A 21,248-nucleotide genomic window follows, 5' to 3' on the forward strand; every position below is an offset into this window, starting at 1 on the left:
CACAGCAGAGTTTCAAAGGCACTTCTGTTTACAAACCCTGAAGACTTGGGACCTACATCAACAAAAAGGACACATATAATAAAAGTAACGTGTGTGTTATAATATCTGTCTGTTCCCCTGGAAGCCGGGCAATTTTCTCAGCACAGAAACATCAAGCTCACAACCTCAGTTCACTGCAACCTTATGATCTGTTAATTCATAAACCTGCCACTACAGCTTACTTCCATAAACTCAGTTTGAAATTGGTCTAGTGCAATCTTGTTTGGTCTATTAACTCACAATTTGTCTTGATCTTTTGAAGATGGCACCAGTTGCATGTCCTCAACATAGACCAGCAAAATAATAATAAAAATAATCCTCTCCTTGCACGCAAAATCTGTTAACCTGCTGCACAGGATCTGATATGAACTCTGCAGCAGAGAGAAGGAAATCTGTGTTCAGTCTGTTTGGTAAATAAACACAGAGCTCAGATCATGGCTGAGCTACAGTGGCAAGTTTATGAGTCAACAGATCATAAGGTTTCAGCGAACAGAGGTGCCAAGCTTGATGGTTATCTGATGAGAAAATTGCTTATGGGTAAAGAATTTAAATTTGCTTTAAGTGAATGTTGGAGCAAGTAAGTTTTAACTTCATTTTCCATAAACACTTATGACAGAAAAAATTAATCACATGTATCTACAGAAAGGGAAAACAACAAAAAAAAATATGAGAAGTTTTCTTTGACATTACAGGTTAAGAACCAAAAGCTGTCTCAGTAAATACTATTAGACTTTTTTATTTTTTTTTTAGTAGTTACCTGAGACCTACTTGAAGGCACACAGTAAGCAAATATTTAAAAAAAAAAAAAAAAGTGGTTTGCATACACCTACACACCCCTTTCAGCCACCAGAACACAGAAGAAATCAAACTATTATTCTCTTTCTGTATTTTTTAGATGCAAGTACAACATGCACAATAACAAACAAAGATCAAGAGACAATACCAACAAGGACAACATGGAAAATGAGATGAAAAGATTCACCACTAGTAATACTATAACACCAGAAACATTTTTAGAATGTTTTCTTTGTCACTTTTTGCAGAGGAAAAAAAAACTGGCCTACAATCTCTCCTCCAGACTGCATTCTGATGCTTGCTCCTCATGTAACTGGTTTCCTCTGTATAGCATGTGTAAAGAGAAATAAATCCTTCCTCTTGGTACACAGACCTGCAGACATTTTTACCATCAGTTCAACACTGAGAAGACACACAAGGTTTTCTCTTGTAACCATATTTATATTCTCTCCTTCTCTCTCCCTCCTAGCAGACAGCTGAAGCCAGGATGCTTTTCTCTCGCACAAGGCAGCACACCAGAACCAGCACACCAAAACCTCACGATCTCATACCCATTCCTCAAGCACTTGAGTAGCTCAGGATCTTCAAGAGGCCAGGCAAGAGTCCCACTGAGGTCTGTGGACACACAAGCTGAAAGACAAAGCTCAAAGAATAAACAAAGAATAAACCTCACTGAGGCAGCTTTGTCCAGCCAGCAGGCTATAGGTATTTCAGAGTGCAAGAAATGACAAAGCTGTTCACTGGTAAACAAATATTACAAAGCTGCAGGTAGGCATTAAAAGGTTAGATACATCATTTTACAGACTGTCCTGTATGACTTTTAAGAATAACATGATCCATTTGCAGATTTTCAAAAATGGGAGCTCTGACTTGTCACAAGTTTACTCATTCATTTCTCTCTCCATGGTCACTGTTTTTTTTCTCAACTGAGAACCTGATAAGAGTGTCTGGCATATGCCGTCCTTCCTTATGTATCTTAGAAATTAAGATTCAATATTTTTATGTGTTTGTTTCTCCAGTTGAAATTGCCCCAAAATGTGGGGCTTGAAATTACACTGCAACCAAACAAAAAGAGTTATCACTAATAACCAAAATACCTTTAGGGACAACTTAATTTCTTTTTATGACAAGCTCACCTATCTGGCTGACCAAGGGAAGCCAGTTGATGGTATATTTTTAGATTTCAGTAAATCTTTCAGTACTGTTTCTCACAGCATCCTCCTGTACACAATCTCTCTCATACATCTAGATATATACCTAACATGATGTGTGTACAATTGGCTGATGGGTTGAGCTCAAAGTAAATGAAGATGACGGACAGTCACTAAAGTTTATGAAGAGCAAGTGACAAGTTCTGCCCCTGGGAAGGGGCAACCCTGACTATATGTACAGACTGGGGGATCAGAAGCTGGAGAGCAGAAAGGGATCTGAGGGTTCTGGTCAATGACAAGTTGAACATCAGTCAACAGTGTGCCTTGGGCCACTTGACTTTACACTTTACTTTACACTTTACTTTACACTTGACTTTACACTTGGGCAAAAGGGCCAACCGTAACCTGAGGTTCATCAAGCACGACATTGCTAGCCACTTGAGGGAAGGGATTGTCCTGCTCTGCTCTGTGCTGGTGTGGTCTCACCTCGAGTTCTGTGTTCAGTTTGTGGCACTACAGTATGAAAAGGACATACAAATGTTAGAGAGTGTCAAAGGAGGGCTACAAAGATGGTGAAGGATCTGGAGGGCAAGACGTATAAGGAGCAGCTGAGGCCGCTTGATTTGTTCAGCCCAGAGCAGAGCAGGCTGAGGGGAGGCCTCATGGCGGCCTGCAGCTCCCTCACGAGGGGAGAGGAGGGGCAAGCACTGAGCTCTGCTCTCTGGGGACAGCAACAGGACCCAAGGGAATGGCATGGAGATGGGACAGGGGAGGGTCAGGTTGGGTGTTAGGAAAAGGTTCTGCACCCAGAGCATGGTCAGGCACTGGGACAGGTTTCCCAGGGCAGTGGTCACAGCCCTGAGCCTGATGGAGTTCAAGAAGCATTTGGACAAAGCTCTCAGACATAGGGTCTGTTTTTTGGGTGGTCCTGTGTGGAGCCAGGAGTTGGACTTGATGATCCTCGTGGGTCCCTTCCTACTCAGGATATTCTATGATTCTATGATGTCTATCGTGTAGCAATCACTTGACTTATATCAGCTGAAGACAGAAGTGATAAACTTTGTAACAGCTAACTTAAACAAGCTTTGTCATTGTATAGGATAAGAAATAACTTTCTTATTTTTTGAGTTTTCTTCTTCACTTGGATTTCCTTCTCTCCCAGTGCTTTGTCCAAAAATGGAGCCTGTGATAATGGCTATGCAGTGTGATTCTTCTCAGCATTCCCTAGGGTTTTCCTAGCATGTCACAGTTACTTATTTCTGACTGTATTCATTAACTGCCTTCAAAGCATTTCCATGGACCTACCTTCTCATCAGGATCTAAGGGCTCTTATACAGCCTCCACTGTGCACTGGTGAAATCTATTCAGGACTGTTTTCACCAATTTGTGTGAGCACATACATTTCTTCGACAGTTTTGAAACAAACAGAAACTTTGGTTTATTCAGCATATACTTATAATTAGCTCTCTCCTGATTCTTTTTTTGCTTATCATTTCCAGGTGGAAAACAGTCACTCAGAGATATTCTTTGTTCTAATTTAAGAGCCAGTCTTTTCCAAATCACCTGAAGGAGTCATACTGAATCTGGATGAGTCTGCCATGTAGGAGAAGAGCTTCTAGTTTTCTTTCAAGTCTTTGCCAACTTTATTCTTCACTCTTGATTGTTTAAATGTGACTATCATCTGATTAACACCAATGTGTCACGGCTGAGTTCCCAGTTAATCAGCAATGTCTTCAGCTTCCATGTGACACCCCAAAACTTTTCCAGAAAGTCAGGGTTCCATAACACAATCAGAGCACCCATCTCCACAAAGGAGAAGGCTCATGCAACTGTGTTGCTGTTCACATCATTTTGTACCTATAAATCAGCTTGCCCAGGTGTAGAAACCTAATATTAAATTTCTTTCAGGAAACATTTATTTATGCACATATTAGACGAGTTGCAGACCAAAGTGCCTAGCTGCAGAAATAGGGCTGACTTGTGATGGGAAAGAACATTGCTGTGAGATTTTACATGATGGCAATGTGTATGATGCAGCAAAGCTCTTGGAATAAAAGATTTTGAAGAATCAGTCATCTTGTTTTGAGGCATGTTGATGGCAAAGGATTTGACTTGAGGCTACTCATGTTTGACATTGTCTTTGCTTGTACTGAAACTATTCACATAGAAAACAACAACCCAATGTAAGGAACTTACAAAGATAACCAAGACCAGAGTAGTACAAGCTGAATTTCCTTCATTCTTCCCATCTCCTTTGAATAAATAAACTTCCTTACACCCTGACAGACCAGGGAGATTAATTCAGAATGTGTATGCACAGTACACCTGGCAGACATGATAAAGTTTGGCTCAAAGAGCTAAGATGAAACAAAGGCATAAATAAAATGAGAGAAGGATTTACAAAAGGACAAAATACGGGCAGTCATTTAGAGATGACAGTAATTACTTAAGTAAATGTCAAAACTCTTCGAAGAAGCAAGGGGGATATTATTCATGAATATTTAAGGCTGAAACATGTGAGCATGTTGATTTGGAAGATTATGTTCCTGTCTTATCTTCTCTGTGATAGCTATGGGAATGGATATTAAAATCTGTTCCTGTACAAATTAAAAGAAATCACTTACTGTTTGAGGACCTATTGATTCCTAGATATATTGAAACCAATGGTCTTTTAGTTCACTCAAGGAACCTACAAAAGATTTATACCATTCCTGAGCCTAGCCATAAGGATGAAAACAAACAGAAGGAGGTCCAGATACCTGTAAGCATGCAGAGACATTTTCCCTGCTATAGCCAGGATCTTCTGACCACAGTGGGAAAACAGAAATTCACCAGACCTCTCAGCTCCATCCCAACTTTCAACATCACAGGCAGAGGAACTGACAGACTATTATATAACAAGCAACCACACCCAGCCAAGCATGGACAGAAGTTCAGCACTGCTCTGCCATACACTTGCCTCCACCAAGAAACACCTTTTTCTACAGGACACCCTGCTACACAGCTGTCATCTTCCGACCCTAAATGTGCACACACACACTAAGCAGCTGCAACTATTTTTTTTACAATGACTTACCAGTATCATTAACTGTCAATATTGGCAGATGAACCTTATAAAATCAAGTGATAGTAAATAAAATGGGAGAAAAAAATCATGTATCGAACTCTATATTTGTGGGATGCAAGTGGGGAAAAAAAAAAAAAAGGAAGAAACATTCTAACTCTACTTAAAATGATGGACTTTGGGATGTCTGATGCAATGTAAGTGAAAAATTGTGGGTTTATCATAGACAGTTCCATAGAAACTTCAATTCAGTGCCTACCAAAACAAGTCAATGCTATGATTTATTAGTAAAAGAGAGAAGGAGAGGGAGAAGGAGAGGGAGAGGGACAGGGAGAGGGACAGGGACAGGGACAGGGACAGGGACAGGGATGAAGGAAGGAAGGAGAGAAGGAAGGAAGGAGGGAAGGAACAAAGGAATGAACGAACAATATCAGAAAGAGAACATTAGTATACGCTTAAATATATACATGGTTTCCTTGGTGCACAGTCCTGGTTACCCTCCCCACCTCCATACCCCCAAAGGGAAACCTTTTGAGAATGGTGGTCAAAAACATGCACTAGCTTCCATATGAAGAATGACTTTGTAAGTTAGATCTCTTCAGCACGGTAAAGGGATGGCTGAGGGGAATATACACAATCATGGCATGGAGAGGGTGAATTCAAAGAGAAGCAGAGCTGGGGAACATCTCACCACAAAAACTGTGAGGTCTGAAACTCCACGGGGACTCAAGGGTGTGGGTCTGAACAAGTACTGGAAGAGATCCACTGAGTGTAACTAAAATAGAAATCACATTAGGTACAGAGACTTCTTGAGCAGGGAATGGTCAAAAGCCAGAGGAATAAGAAGCAGAATGTTGCATGCACCTATTAACTTTGATCTGATTTTATTCAGTCATTTTTGAGTTTTTACCAAATGTTTTACATAAAATGCAGCTGCTATAGAAGTTGCAGAGTTTAATGTTTCACACTAGAATTATCCTGTATTTAAAGTCTATTTTTTTCCCCTTTTGATTAATTAGTATTTAAGCCATAAACAAGTCCACTCTGCATGAATCTGAACATTCACTTGAGAAGAAAAATGAAAAGGCATCTTATATCAAAGCCAAAATAATTGCTGAGGCCATCCTTGGCCAATATAAATGACACAATTCTCAATATTCTCTCATTTGTACTGAAGGCCAAACCAGCAGCCTCAAAGATCCATGGTTAGAAGAGGATTTTATCTCCTTCCTTCCTGTCAAATTCTGCCAAGCACATGCATATCTCCAATCAGGAGATGACCTTTAAATCCAGTAAGTGTTTTAGACTCTTTTATACTGCAGATATCTTTTTAAATATGATATAGACCATGCTGACCACAGAGGTATCCAGCTAGTTTCCTTTAATGCAGTGATTTGTGTCAATTGCCACTAAATTAGGCAGTGAGGTAGCACTCACTCACTTGACATATCTTTAATGTTCCTGGTATATGCTGAACAGCAGGACATTGCTGCTTGTAGTTAGCCAGAAAGTCTCTTCTTTGTTCTCACATCTGAGTAATCTGGGTTTGTATCAAGGGAAAACTTTTAAACTGTTCCATGTTGGACTAAGAGAGCCTGTTTTAAATAAATGTAAGTGGGAGAATTTAGCCTGATGACAGTTCAATACTGTTCAACCCTATAACTTATAACACAGAAGACTCTGAAGAATATTTCACTCTGAAGAATGAGATGTTTATTCTAAATTATCACCAATACTTAAGGAAAGCATGCTTAATTAACATAGTAAATGTGATGCTAGCTTAGGATGTTATCAACTCTGATAAAACCCACCAAAAATTACATGTTTCTATAAATTTCAAACAGCAATTCAAGTATAGAGAGGAAAGGAATGATAGAGAGGATTCCTGATAATAGACATTAAAATATTTGTTTATACAAGTTACTTGCTCTGGTGTCATTAGCTGCTTCCCAGTGACACTCATAGGAATTCAGAACTGAAAGGGCTGGTGTGATCATCAACAACAAGGACAGTTTTCTGCAAGTGTCAACAACCATTAAGGACAAAAGAGATCACAGAACATCTGCTGCCCTAATGTCCTTATTAATACAGTACCCCCACAAGCCTGTATTAATATAAAAGCCTTCATACTCCTCGGTTATCTTCTAAAACTTGTCATTATGAGGAAGAGATGTTATTCTTTACTACATTGACAGACTAATAAAAAGCATAAGAATAAGCAGTCTGATTGGAAAAGAAAGAAACCAGTAACTTTGACAAGAAAATGTTATGATTCTTCCATTAAAAGAAAAAAAAAAGTTTAAGCTTGCAACTGAGATGGCAAATGCCTTTGTGAATGAGAAGCAAAGTCCATTTTACATCCATCATAGGAGGACCAGAGATCCAACTGCCAGCTCCATACATGGGACCATCTGCTCCTTCCAACCTCCAAGATAATTCATGATGTTTTGTGGCAGTCTGGCAAGATCAAGCAGAAGGTGGATTATTCCAGTGATTCTGAGTGAACAGTGGCTTTAATCTCAGATATCCATAGTCCCAGGGTATTCCTCCTTCTGCTCCTTATGACTTTATTTTCAGAAAAAAACAATTAACTAAGTTCACAGCCAGATGACGTAATTTCTTCTGTATGCAAATGCTGCTTAATCCCTTTGAGGCAAGAACATTATTTATTTCATTAAGCTAATATAAAGTCTGTCCCTTTTACCTTATGGTACCAGTCTTTATCTCAAGGCTCATTGTACCTCTGGTTATTTTACATGCCTTCTATTACCAGCTATTATTATTGTACATCCAAGTGTGTATTTGTGTTCTCTACTTAGTACTCAGCCATTTTGTTCCAGGAGATAAATTATTGCTAACTTGTCTACCTTGCTAGGCACTGCATCTTCTGGCATGTTGTTCATATATGTATATGGATGTGGGTAGTTCCCTCTCTGTTTATTGTACTCAATGAAAGATCAGATGTGTTGCTAATATTCTGCATGATCAGATGTGTTACCAGTATTCCAATATATGTATGGTAACAGCTCCTTTCCCCACAGAACATTGGAGGGACAGAGAAATTCTAAATTACTTCTTCATGCTGTTGTAAAGACTTTACAAAATGTAGTCATTTAACAGCTTATTGGATGGGCTTCCTGAAACAGAACATTAATGCCTAGTTATCCCATGCTACTTCATTTTACATTCTCAGTTCAGGGCAGGATTAGGATCTTCCAGGATGAAAAACAGCAAGTAATTCCACCTATCACTGTTCAGAGTAATAGCACTGTCATCAGGTTCAAAAGGAATTTAATTGTTTGGCTGCTGATATTACCATTCTTTTCACTCATCTGTCTCAGGCTATACAGTCACCTCTGAAGAACATATTCAGCTTCATCTGATCAGAACTTCTTGTGATTTTTCCTCTGTATGTACAGCAATGTTCCAAGACATCCAGAACTATAGTTCTCAAGAACAATTGGTCCAAGGAAACATTAGCCTCAGCTCCCATAGCTCTTGCTAAAAAAAATTCTAGTGCTGTTTATTTTTACCCTTCATCTATCACTTTCAAACAGCAAATTTTTGATAACTTACTTGTTCCATAGAATGCATTACAGACTTCTAATAGATGATCTATCTTATATTAATATTCATGTCTTTATTTATCTTCTTTCTCAAAAATTTAAATTTGGTACTTTAAAAAGATACAAAACATCTACATTTAAAATCATGTTCGCTCATCAGTGTTTAATGAGCTTTTCTACGCTCTGATCTGTTCCATCAACTCCTACATCTTTGCTCACTTTCATATTTTCTCCCCCATTTTTCATAATATGAATTAAAAATGTATAAATCAGGCTCTCTCTGAAACGGGAATACATTATTTTTTTTTTTAATGGAATGTAATGAATCAGAAGAAAGTGCCTAATACACTATGTTTGCCATAATATGTGTCTTATGATTTACACCATTCTTGAGAAAAACTTGTAGTGCAAATACTATTTATGTATTTGCACAATTCCTACCCCAGCATAGCCACGGACCTGACACCTGCTGTGAGTTAAGAAAAGACACTTTTGCGTTTCACACTGACTATGAAGGTACAGGTCAGAAAGATATCTTGCTAGTTTACACATTAGGAACAAACCTAGATTGCAAAAAAGCTCACATTCAAAGTCTTCCTGTCTTCACACCCAGGTTAATAACTCTGTGCTCATTTGCCAGAACTGGTGACACCTGGGCCTACTAGATATGTTTGGTTTCCAGGTATGTAGGCACTTCAGCTGCCTCTTGTCTTGCATCCTTCATGGAACTGTGATCTGCAGGGTGCAGGTACAGGCAGTCTGCTGTACCCACATCCCTAGCCTCTGATGAGTCAGAGCTGTTTTTATGTGGGTACGGTCTCAAGCTCTTTCACTCACATATTCTGGTCCCAGAAGGACGAGGCAAGCTACTTGCATAGGTTCCTCAGAGGCATCCAGTCCCTTTGAGAGAAATTGATACACAGGACAATAGGGTCCCAGGGTCTGCAACCCTCTTGAGCCAGAAACAGTGGAGCTCAAATGGAGATCAGTATTGATCACAACATGAGACATTTCATGAAAGCCAAGTGGAATACTTCACTCACTCTCTGTGGTATAAACTGACCCACCTCTCATTTTTCAATTCTGAGTCTCAAGGGCAACTGACAATTAAGCCCCAGAGGATGAAAATGGTAACTCAGTTTGGAGTTTCAGTGGATACTAAAAAAGACAGACACAAAAAGATTATTTTGGCATGCTACTATTTACTTGTACTCTCACCTCTGGTAACCTCTCTCTTCCAGTAGTGATAATTACCTACCTTTCTTTCCATGTCATAATGACTAAAAATCTTAACTTTTCTTCCCTTGCTAACATCCCTCTCTGCTCCAAAGGTGCCAATCATCCTTTCGTCTCAAATTTTATACTGGATTAACATAATTAACTTAAATTCAATTGTTCTCAGTTTGCTCTTATCTTGAAGAGTGATGCTGTTCCTCCTTCAGAGCTCAAGAAGGGCTGATGTGTTTGAAAGCCTGGGTGTTTTTGCAAATTCTATCACCATAAAAATAAAAAATACTACCAGTTTCTGCAAACTTTGCCTCCATAAAGCCCTGAAAGTCTTTCAGTAATGTGATATTTACATGGCTGACCTTTAAAATGACTGGTCTGGCTCAGTCTCTGAGGACTTCCTTAATGCTACAAGCATATTAAAATATGGTGCACATTAACAAAGCAACGAAATGGCCTAAAAAGCTTTTAAGATGGATGCTCTAAGCTGGGAGCTGTTTAGAAAAGAAAAAAAAAAAAAAGATTTAAAGAATTTGCCCCACAGCAGAGCACATGAAAATTCTCAGAAAGACTCAGCTGTGTGTATCGCTCACTAGGGATACATGCCAAATGCACTGATTCTGCACAACATGGGTACAGATAGGCTGTCTCCCTATATATTGCAAGTAGCAATGGGGACGGGCAAGAGACAGCTTATATGACATAAAGTTTAAGGTTGGTAAACAGGGGAACAGACATACAACTACACAAGTACAGCCAAGAAATAGTTGACAAAGTAGTTCAAAAAATGACGAGACTTTATGTATATGATGAGACTTTGTATATATAAATGACGAGACTTCATATTTTGTTTCAGGTCAATATAATATAGCAGGGTGTGTGGCTGATTGTAATTGTGGCATTCACTATTATGGGACTAATTTGTCTTTCAGTAGCAATGACAAACTGAAGTAATAAAGATTTTAAACAGTGGAACCAGTTGTTAAACCCAATAATGAAATTAAAGGAGATTATGGGAGTGTATTTAATATAAATTTGTAGAGACAGGCAGAATACTGTTATCTGTCCCTAAAGGCTCATCCTGTTGTCTGTGATGTGTGAAGTCACAAGCAGAACCAAGGAAACAAGAAAAGATTTTACTATAGTTGAGGTTGGTACATTCTGCATCGGGTCTGCTGAACACCATCAAATGTTTTAGTAGTGGATGAATGAGGATCCATTTTCAAAAGCACTACATTTGGCAAACTGTAAAGCTAAGTTTACACAATCAAAGCTGCCTGAAGCATAGTAGCAGATGGCATTACAGACAGATGCTAGGAAAGAAAGTGTTATTTTCTGCAAACATACACAAGCACTGAAAAGCTGTTTAGATGAAAAGGTTATTCCATTATGTACAAGTTGCTTGTTGTTTTTTCAAGAACAGGGCCACAAACTTAAACTTTTTCTTTTTCCTTGACAAATGACAAAGACAAAATAAGACCATGTTTTAATTTATGCACTCAGAAAAGGTACTAGGAGAGCAAAAATGAACAACTTAGTTTTGATTTGTCTTAATTTTTTTCTCTCTCCCTCTTTTTTTTTAACATTAAAACCTTGTATTAGGAAGAAAGACTGTCTTCCTGTGTTTAACAGTACTAGCTTATGCCTTTTTTTTTTTTTAAGGCTGCCAAATACAAGAATACAAATGGGGTAGATTTCAAATGTTGTAGAATATTTCTTTTTCTAGGCAACATCCCCATCTGCTACAGAACTTTACATGTAGAGCTGTTCATTGTTTCTCTTTTGAAAGAGACATTACAACTAAAACTGTACTGAAATGGGAGTCAAAATTTTCTACAGAATGAAGACTCAGAATGACTTCAGCACAAAATATTGTATTTCTTTTTTAAAAGTTGAATAACTTGCACAATTGCATATTGTTATACATTTATGTTAATTTGGTCTGTATTTCAAATTTATCATTAATATACATCATACAAAACTGTACTCTTTTTCATTGAAGAATGAAGTTGGAACAAATTTATTTTCCAAACTTTCTTAATGTAATCCCCGTGAAATACTCTGAATTTAAAAATCTGCATTTTCTGATAGAAGAGAGTTCCTTAGTGTTGTTCATTGGACAAGATGGATACTTCATAGCAGTAATTTGGTGGTTATTTTTCAAAGCTTTATGTGAAGACATCTACTCTTCTCCTTCTGTTTCTTCCTTCAGAACATGCAAAAATAAATAAATGTGAGTGTACAGACAGAAACTTAAGACTATTAACCTACCCATCTGTCCAACCTCCATTCAGGTAACAGATGATTTTAAAAGTAGTTCCTCCCATGAAATACATCTCTGACTCTCAGAAGAAATCACTTCTGTTTTTAACTGCCGTGTCTCTAAGTGCAGCTCTTACTGATGAGTGCAACGTTTTAGAGCAAACTCATGAAAACCTGGCCCCTCACTTTCAGGGTCTCAAAGGAGCAAGCTTCCCCCTCTTGCTAACTCACACACTGTGTAAGCATTTAGTTATTGGCTAAAGGGCGTTCAGTGACAAAAAGCCATCATGCATGTTTTATTTTGTCTTCCAAGCTTGCCATTTTACAACAGAATGATGAAAATACAATGCCAAGTTCCTTCAGTGGGCTGCTAATTTTAACACAAGCTGAAGTAGTACAGCTAAGTTTTCCATGAAGTAACTAGTCAGTTTAATTATAAAATGTACTAATTGTGGGTTTTGGTCACAATAAGTAGGAGAGATAAAGTTAAAACTTCAACCAAACCTAAAACACTGTTAGGAAAGGCATAGGATAACAGTGCTTCTCATTATTAAAAGGTATCACCATTTAGAAAATTAAGCATTTGGTACTCTTAAAAGCACCAGCAGAACAGTCTGACTTTCACATCCATCTACCTTACTGGTATATTTTAACACTTTTTCTTGCAAATACCACTGCAAAAAGAATATTTAGACAATTTCAGCCTATGTGGTGAGATTTAAATGGTCATTCCATCAGTCGGTGTCTCTTCTTCTGCTAGCAACTTTCAGGTGATAAAGAGGTCTTAAATCTTTCTAAGGTAAACATCACTAAGCAATGGTCAAGATGAATCAATGCCAGTACAATTAAGCAGAGGAATGTATAAGATTTACTCATTATGGGAGCAAAGCAAGTCTGGTTAATATATGAAAGATGACTCAGAAATACAAAAGGCATTTTTAGAGCAAGTGAGTTATGCAAGTCTGAAGTATCATTCTTGAGAAGACATATGAGTTAAACAACCAACCATAAATTCAGTGTTAAAATATCAATTTGCATTGTTTGCTAATTTACCTTAAGGTACTTAGAAGTGTGTCAGAAGCAGATATCTTAAGGTGAATATTTTAGCATCTCTATAGCAGATGTTTGGTTTTCATAAACCAAGCATAAAGTTTACATTTAAAATAAAAGCAGGTGTGCCTCATCCACAGACTAATTGCACTGTAAAGCAAAAACAGCAAGGTCCTCTTCACAGAATTACCAAAGACATCATCCTAGAACTAGATCCGGCTACTTAATACTGTTCATTAGGTGGGAACTGTTCCCAGAGCAGTCTATTAAAGCCATTTCCAAGCCACCTTATGCTAGACTGGGAGGGGATTAGCATATGTCCAAACAAAAATTTTAAAATCTTTTTCTGTTCCCCGAAGAGAAATGAAATGAACACACCTGAATTTTCTAACACATGACATGAGAATACAGTACAACTATAAGAAAAAAAAAAAAAAAGTTCATTGTCCATGAACCATTCTGTAACGAAAAATTCTTTTTTTGTTGTTCAATCAGATAGCAAACCTCAACATAATCAATCTCCTGCTGACTCTGTATCAATGTAGAGAATTAGAAGGAAGAGTTGAGAAAAATGTATTTAAATGTATTTTTATGAATAAAGGAGATGATATCATTTCATCAATTTTTGTAACACAGTTTACTTGTTTTCAGAGAACACCAGCAATCTCCACTTTGAGCAATTCTTCTCAACATGGGAAAAGAACATCTTTCAGTTCCTAAGGACAACATACACCTACGTGAGTGCTCACTCAAGTATCCAAGCCTTGATGTGCTCAGGCTTCTGGTCAGCAGTCATGTAGGACAAGAAACAAGTTTTCAGAACAAACATGATAAGAACATTTCATGTGCTGAAAGGCATACTCATAAAATGCTATATAAAACATAATGAGTTTTCTTAGCAGTTATGGTGGGGATAAGAGCCAACTTTTCCAACCTACAAAATACAGTCTACAAATAAATATATGTGAACTTCTCTTCTCACCTCTCTGCCCTCTCCTTTCAGCCACAGGACACTCACCTGAGAAGCAAAACAGACAGGAATCTTTCAGATAAACACAAGCCATCTAATACCAACTAAGTCTCCCTAGCTTCCCATTTGGCCTACAACTTTCTCTCCAAAAGTATACAGACTGTAGGATCCATGGCTTGTCTACAGCCTTATGAATGTTTTGGGTGCCCCAAAGCATCTCGGATAGTACTAGACACTCACAAATAAGCACCTGAATATTACCTCATGATTTGCAAGGGAAAAACCCCAAGAGTAACATGAGAATACTTTGTCTGCAGGAACATCATCTTCACATGTTTTTTTTCCTCTCACCCACTGATTCATACTTTGGCCTTGGCCAGGAGACAGCAACACTGCACAATAAGTCAATGGTAATACACATCCTCCATTTCTAAGTCCTTTGTGAACTGAATTTCCAACACTGTCTGGAGATGTCTCAGCACAGCTCTTTCCAAATCACACCCAGTTGCAATTGTGCCAAGGAGCTGCCATCCTGCACCCTAGTGTTGTCAGAATATAGGAACACCCAGACCCTACATGTACTTCCTTTCCTTTAAGCAAAAAGTGCACTACCTCCCAAATTACGGTGTCAGTTGAGACCAGAGACAGTGCTGAAAATTCCAGGAGGACAAAAGCCAAATAAGAGCAGTCTGAATTACAGAATAAAAATTACAAGATATAGAAAGTATAGCTGAAGGTTCTCTCATACTATAAATTAATCTCTAGAAACAGGAACAAAACATTGTTTATAGTAATATTTGAAGTACAAGGAAAACCGCATTAAAATGTGTCCCAGAATATACTTCAAGAACCTTGCTCTTCTCAGAATTGCTATTTGCTGATAGGACAGCTTTTGTGCTGGACTCTCCTTCCTGTAGATGAAGCTGATAAAGAGACAATTAATACATTTAGGAATTACAATCAGTTGTAATTAAAATATGAAAAATGATAGTCTAGAATTCACAAAACAGGGTAGTATCTTTTTATATAAATTTTATATAAGATATGTATTTTAGTGATAATTGTAACATACAATCCTCCCTGTATCCCACAACGAACCATGTTAGAAAACTGATGGATTGTGTTTACTATAGGACTAATTTTCTAGGTCTCATTTGCACTGTATCCTTCCTCCAATAGTGAATTATGGAAGCATTTAACTTAGTATTTTGAAATTTGTTTGCTCATGTCAAGTACCGCTATGAATGCAAGTAATATTAATCAAGTATACATTCAAACAGCAGCCTGTCATAGAATCATAGAATCATAGAATATCCCGAGTTGGAAGGGACCCATAAGGATCATCAAGTCCAACTCCTGGCACCGCACAGGTCTGCCCAAAAGTTTAGACCATGTGACTAAGTGCACAGTCCAAACGCTTCTTAAATTCAGACAGGCTTGGTGCAGTGACTACTTCACTGGGGAGCCTGTTCCAGTGTGCAACCACCCTCTCGGTGAAGAACCTCTTCCTGATGTCTAGCCTAAACTTTCCCTGCCTCAGCTTAACACCGTTCCCACAGGTCCTGTCACTGGTGATAATGGAGAATAGGTCACCTGCCTCTCCACTCCCCCTCGCAAGGAAGTTGTAGACTGCGATGAGGTCCCCCCTCAGCCTCCTCTTCTCCAGGCTGAACAGGCCAAGTGACCTCAGCCACTCCTCATATGTCTTCCCCTCTAGGCCCTTCACCATCTTCATCGCCCTCCTCTGAACACTCTCCAACAGTTTAATGTCCTTTTTGTACTGTGATGCCCAGACCTGCACACAGTACTCGAGGTGAGGCCGCACCAGCACAGAGTAGAGCGCTGCAGAGTAGAGTCAAGACAGAGTTCATCACATTTTTTGCTGAATGTACATACACACTCCTATGAGAGCAGGCAAGGGGGTGGGAGGTGTCCCAGTTTTGGCTGGGATCAAGTTAATTTTCTTCCTAGTAGTTGGTGTGGATGAAAATAATATCGATGGCACACAGATGTTTTAGATGCTGCTGAGCAGTGCTTACACCAAGTCAAAGACTTTTGATTGCTCATGCAGCCCTGCCAGTGAGGAGGCTGGGAGTGCACAAGAAGCTGGGAGGGGACAGAACCAGGACAGCTGACCCAAACTGGCCAAAGGGATATCCCATACCACATGACACCATGCAGAACAATAAATGCTGGGGGGAGCTGGTGAGGCAGGTTGCTGCTGTTGTTCAGAGACTGGCTGAGCATCAGTCAGCTGGTGGTGAGCAGCTGTGCTGTGCATCACTTGTTTTGTGCATTCTTTTTTTTTTTCCCTCTTTCTTTCCTAGTAAACTGTCCTTATCTGTTAAAAAAAAAAAATTTACTCTTTTACCTTTTTTTTTTCTTTCTTTCCCAATTCTCAGGTCTCTCCTCAGTCCCACTTGCAGGGTTGAGGGCATGTGGAGGAGAGGGTGAATGGCAGTGTGGTGCTTATCTGGCTGCTGGGTTAAACTGCAACAAGGGGGGACACAGCTGGGACAGCTTATCCCATCTAATCAAAGTGATATTCCATATAGCATGACAACATGCTCAGCAATAAAATTTCAGGGAAAAGAACAGGAAGGGGTTAAGGTGTTTGTCTTCCCAAGTAACTGTTACACATACTGATTTCTTACTTTGCAAGAAAGCTGCTATACATCTACCTACTAAGGGGACATAAAGAATAAATTCCTTATATTGCTTTCTTCCATGCACAGATTTACTTCTACTTATTAAACTCTTTATATTGAACCACAATTTTTTTCTCATTCTTTCCCTCCCAGTTTTCTCTCCCAATTACTGCAGGGAAACAGTGAGCAACTGCGTAAGCGCTTAGCTGTCAGCTGGAGTTAAACCATCATAGTCATAAATCTAAGGGCTTTTAAATAGAGCAAAACAAATTAAAAAAAAAAAATCTTCTCATGTTTCCTGTGATATTTACATAAATCTCATGAATTTGGAGGGAGGGGATAAAAGGTTCTTGATTTCCTGTATAAAGGTGCAGCATACTGAAGAAACATTTTCAACACTGCATACTGAAATGAAACTTACTGGACAACAAAAGCCAGACTCGGTAACACCATATGTGAACGTTCAAAACCCATTTGAGTCAGCCACAACGCCATCAGGTCACAAGTTACACATGATTTCCTCTGGATAGACCACTGTTTGAGTAACCTCATAAAGCTGTTCTTTGTAATTCAGGAGAAAAGCTAACCACCCTGAAGAATGCAATCTGCTCAGACACCCGGGAAAGCACACAAGAACAGCTCTCCCCATCTGTGGGGACTGCTGCCCTTCAGAGGTGACGCACAGGACACGTCAGAAGGCACCGAGGGACACCTGGGGAGAGGTGTGCTCTGCCTCCTATCCAGCAAAGCAAGCATAAAAGCAGAAGCACATGCAGCCTGTCCCTGCTAGATCCAGCTGGGAAATCTTTGGTGGATGCTCCCCCTCCTCCCTGCCCCAGGCTTTTTGTTTTCTCTAGCTGAGGTTAGGTTTTCCCTTTTCTCCTCTCAGCCAGGTATTACCTAGACCTGGCAATTGTTTTCTGACAGAGATTTTAGTAAGAACATTCATATCCAAAAAGAAAAGCTTAAATAGTTAAAAAAATAAATAATTAGAAGAATTCACAGTCAGATCTGGTCCCTCTCATTTATTTTTTTTCCATTTTCACAGGTCATGTATTCAGGAAATAGCCACTGCATTGGCAAAAGCCCTTCTCATCTTGTCTCACTGGCAGCATCTCTCCACTGACACAATTCAAGAGCAGTGGAAGTGTGACAGTGGAGCTGCATTGAGAGCAAACCCATCTCATTCTTCTGTCCTTTCCATCAGCCAAAGTAAGACAAACACACACACACACAAATATATATCTTTATATATAAATACATGCTTTCATATCGTTGCTGGATACCAAGCTTCAGGCCACGTACAAGAGAAAACACAGTTCTTCAGATCAGGGCAGGGAGGAAGCTTGGTAGGGAATGTATCAGGGACTGGAATAAGATATCACCAGCAAAGGAAAGCTAAACGTCAGACACAATGACAGAAAAGACCAGAGCTATACATAGTCTCACCTCATCAAAATATCCTGTTAAACTTTTTGTTCAAAAGGCATTGCACAAGACAAATACAAACTAGCAAGACATTGGTTAAGACTCTTCTAAAATCTGATAACCCAAAATAGTTCAGCTCCAAATGTAGCTGGCTTGTGTTGTAATGTTGAGAAATAGCATAAAACAGTAAAGAAGATGAAGAACTTGGTAGTCTGTCATCAGTAGAGCAAGCCCAAATGTACAATCTTGCTCAGGCATCTTTCTCAGTCTGGTCTTCTCTGACAGTGTTTTCCATTTTGTGTAGCTGGGTGCTGACTGTTTTGTCTTTCCAGAATAAGTACTCGTGTTGAGGTAACCACTCATAACCACATCTCACGCACATTACTATCTTTCTCATCCACTTATTAAAATCTAACAGAGCTTCCACACAGTTTACCTCATATAGTCAGGCATGGCTCTCATCTTGCACAACTGTTTTTATACATTGATGGGAATGTAGTGGGAAAACAAGACAATGAGTCTAGAAGTGATCCGTGCCTTAAAACTGAAAAAAAGTTGTAATGCAACTAGCATTCAAAGCCTTATGCAGTCCCCACAGTTTCTCGAGTTCAAATCAGTCAGAATGAAAGGACTTACTGCTGTTAAACAGTCTTTTGGTTAATTCTTGTTTGCTATTGATTTTATCTCTTTCTGTTACACATTTTTTTGCTACAGTGTAAGTGAGCACAGGACTCTGCACCTTAGTGATGAGCACAGGACTCTGCACCTTAGTGACCTTGCTCCCTAAGATGGAACTTTGCCTCTTATGGATTTTTTTTAGCAAATCAGATATTGGTGCCTAATTTTCTCACTTCAGTCCAGCAACTCATTTTCTCTTTCACTGACTAGATTTACATGCTTGTGCTAGGCTCTGTAAACCAGCACTGCCGGTTTCATTCCTTGTCAGTCTGGATCACAACCTCACCCGGCTGCTCTCTGCTCCTGAAACAGGATTTGTGGCTGAGAATACAATTTAGGGTATTTATCCCCAACTTGACTCCATTCTCATTTCTCAGGAATCATTTTCTTCCCACTGTGCTTATAAGCCTGAAATGCAGTTTAGGATTTTCAGGCCACCAAACAAATTTAAATTTAATTGTTTCATGAAATAGAGCTGCTCTCTTGAGGAAATACTGGCAGAAACCCTGCCTGTGATATTAAACAAGGATTTGGATGGGAGATTCAGAAACATGACTGCAATATGATCACAGTGTTAATATAAGTAATTGTTAGGCAAAGGAGAAAAATTTCCACTACCTTCAGAGCCCTTCTCATAGAATCATAGAATGGCCCAGGTTGGGAGGAACATCAAAGATCACCTGGTTCCAACTCCCCACCATGGGCAGGGACACCTCCCACCAGACCAGGTTGCCCAAAGCCCCATCCAGCCTGTCCCTGAACACCTCCAGGAATGGGGCATCCACAACTTCTCTGGGCAACCTGTTCCGGTGCCTCACCATGCTCTGGGTGAAGAATTTCTTCCTTATAGCTAATCTAAATCTACCCTCTTTTAGTATAAAATCATTCCCACTTGTCCTGTCATTATCTGGTTGAGCAAAAAGTTGCTCTCCATCTTTTTTATAAGCCCCCTTTAAGTTTGAAAAGCTGCAATGAGGTCACCCCGGGGTCTTCTCTTCTTTAGGCTGAACTTCTATGCAACATGAGAGGAGGCGGACTATTTGTTAGACAATGTAAACCCTTATTCCAGCTGCTCTTTCTGGAATTCTCCATTTCTGAATGGATACATCTTGCTGAAATTCCTAACTAATTCATTCCAACTGTTTTGCCACTACCATTGCTGGCTATACCACAGGCCAAGCTCAGCAGCACTTACAAGAAACCTTGCATGCATGTTGTAACGATCCTCAACCTTACAGTCCACAGCCTTCCCTTTTCTGATGCTGACCTTGGCACCACATCTAATTTGAAAGTTTAACTCACTGGAGAAGGGAACCTGTTCTTGCCAACTGTGAAGCATGTTGCATACATCCTTAGTAGTGATATTAAACTATGGCTTGGTAGTTTGTGATGTCTACCCACGCTTACCTGGTTTATGTGTTCACATCATCCCAGGTGTTATGTTTAGTACCATCCACTGCCACAGAAGCACATGCAACCAGGAATAAATTCCTCCTTCACCCAACTTCAAATATCCAGTTTCAGTGCCTGAGGCAGAAGACGATTCCCTGTATGCCCAGTGGAGAGGATTTACTCGGGGTGTCTGATTTAACCCTGTTCTGTGACTTCTCCACTGGGATGTTGAAGTGGTTCAAACAGGAGCGGGAGAATATTTTATGCAAGGATGACTCAGCTTTAAACCACTTCTTCTGAGTTTCTCCACGTAACAAAATGCTTGCCAACCAAAGAGAGAATGGATTTCAGCATCACACTCTGCAGGAACCACAGGTGTGAAGATGTTTCTCAGCTCCACATCATTTCCAGGCCTGCATTGAAGAACAGACATCTATGGCTCTCCCCAAAATGTTCATTCACACAGACATGGTTATCTGAGAGCTGACCTTAGCAAAAGTTTCCAGAGTTATTTGCGTTACCCCATGAGGAGAGGAGACACAAGATGTCTCCTTCATCCTTCAGTCCACTGTTAGCAGGCCTAGAAGCTCCTCCTAGTTCACAGACCATATCTCCCTTGAACTCAGACACCACCCCCTGTGAAGTGAGAGGTCAGAGCACAGAGATGGTCAGATGCATGAGTATCCAGCCTTTCACAGTCATAACCACAGACATGAAAAGCTATCCTGATTAGCAAAGATTGTCCTCATAAAACTAAGCTTGGTTTGTTACCTCATTTTTGCCTGTCTGTCAGGGTTTTTATTTAAGCTGTAACTCCAGAAAGATGTCAATGTTTCCTGAATTTTCAGAGAAGTTGCCTGCCTAACTCAGGGCTTCTGAACAATCCTTTTTTTAACCTTCATTGTTTATAAATGTTTTCAAGTCTCAGCATCTCCTTAATCCACATGTTTTCCTTTTACCAGCAGTCCCTGCTGCACA

The sequence above is a fragment of the Cygnus atratus genome, chromosome 1 (genome assembly GCF_013377495.2).
Source record: "Cygnus atratus isolate AKBS03 ecotype Queensland, Australia chromosome 1, CAtr_DNAZoo_HiC_assembly, whole genome shotgun sequence".
Classification (NCBI taxonomy): Eukaryota; Metazoa; Chordata; class Aves; order Anseriformes; family Anatidae; genus Cygnus; species Cygnus atratus.